Genomic DNA, 1445 nt, shown 5'->3' on the forward strand with positions numbered 1-1445 from the left:
GGTGGGGCTGAGAGAGCTCTGACAGAAACTGCCCTTGAGAGAAGAAGAAGAAGAAGAGATTGGATTTATACCCCGCCCTTCACTTGGAGTCTCAGAGTGGCTTACAAACTCCTTTCCCTTCCCCTCCCCACAACAGACACCCTGTGAGGTGGGTGGGGCTGAGAGAGCTCTGACACAAACTGCTCTTTTTCAAGGACAGCTGTGCCAGAGCTTGTGACTGACCCAAGGTCACATCAGCAGGTGCAAGTGGAGGAGTGGGGAATCAAACCCGGTTCTCCCAGATTAGAGTCCGCACACTTAACCACTACACCAAACTGATGGCAGATGTTCGCCATGTGAACTCCAGTAAGTACACCGACTCCAACCGGCACCTATACCGTTGTAAATGCCCCGTCTGAATGCACCCATTGAGTAATTAACTTGTAGGATTCACTGCCAGTGGATATAGTGATGGCCACTAGTGCAGATGGCCTTAAAAGGGGGTTCGATGGATGGAGGAGAGGTCCGTCAACAGCTACAAGCCATAGTGGTTAAAGGGAACCTCCACGTTCAGAGGCAACAAGCCTCTGAATACCGGTGCTAGGAGACTGTGCTGGGGAAGGCCTTGAGCACTGTGCCATGTTTGCCGGCCCTCTAGGGAAAATGGGTGGTTGCTGTGTGAAACAGGATGCTGGACTTGATGGACCACTGGTCTGAAATAGCAGGGCTCATCTTATGCTTTTATGTTCAGATGGTCTTTTGCAGGAAGAAACTGGTGGGTGCAGAATGGATTAAGTACCCCTTCTTCCTAGACACTTATTCTCCCTTGGCACCCCCCCCCCCTCACATTATCTTAGAAACGCGGGTGGAATATTTGCAAGGATATGATTTTCGATGCAGTTTTCAAATTCCCACGGTAATTTTCATCTGTGCGAAAAGCATTTCATTTGATCAGAGTCATAGTGCAGGAGCTACGTTTTTTCCCCCTCCAGGCTCTTGAATTTTCCTTTGATGCCACTAAAATTAAAATTGGAACGGCAGAGAGTACCCACGCTCTTCATCATAGAGTCAGAGGTTAGAATGTGTTTGCTGCTGTTCCACTTTGACTCATCCGTCCCTGCAGGATTCTGCTGTTCTTCACGGGGGTGGTGCGGAGATATTAATATCCCAGGCGTTTGTTCCAAACATCCTAGATTGGAATGCCATTGACTTTGTCAATCATGCAGATATAAAGCTGGACTTAATGCAATAGTCTGCAGCTAGCTAAATTGGGAATTCCCTTAAAAGTTCACAACGCTGGAGAAAAATAAACTAAAGCAAACACTTGATTTATTATTCCAAATTAAACTATAAACCCCAGCACCCCTACTTCACCTCATTTTAGGGGTCTGGACCCCTTCCTTCCTTCCTTCCTTCCTTCCTTCCTTCCTTCCTTCCTTCCTTCCTTCCTTCCTTCCTTCCTTCCT

The sequence above is a fragment of the Gekko japonicus genome, unplaced genomic scaffold (genome assembly GCF_001447785.1).
Source record: "Gekko japonicus isolate JY-2015 unplaced genomic scaffold, Gekko_japonicus_V1.1 scaffold41, whole genome shotgun sequence".
Classification (NCBI taxonomy): domain Eukaryota; kingdom Metazoa; phylum Chordata; class Lepidosauria; order Squamata; family Gekkonidae; genus Gekko; species Gekko japonicus.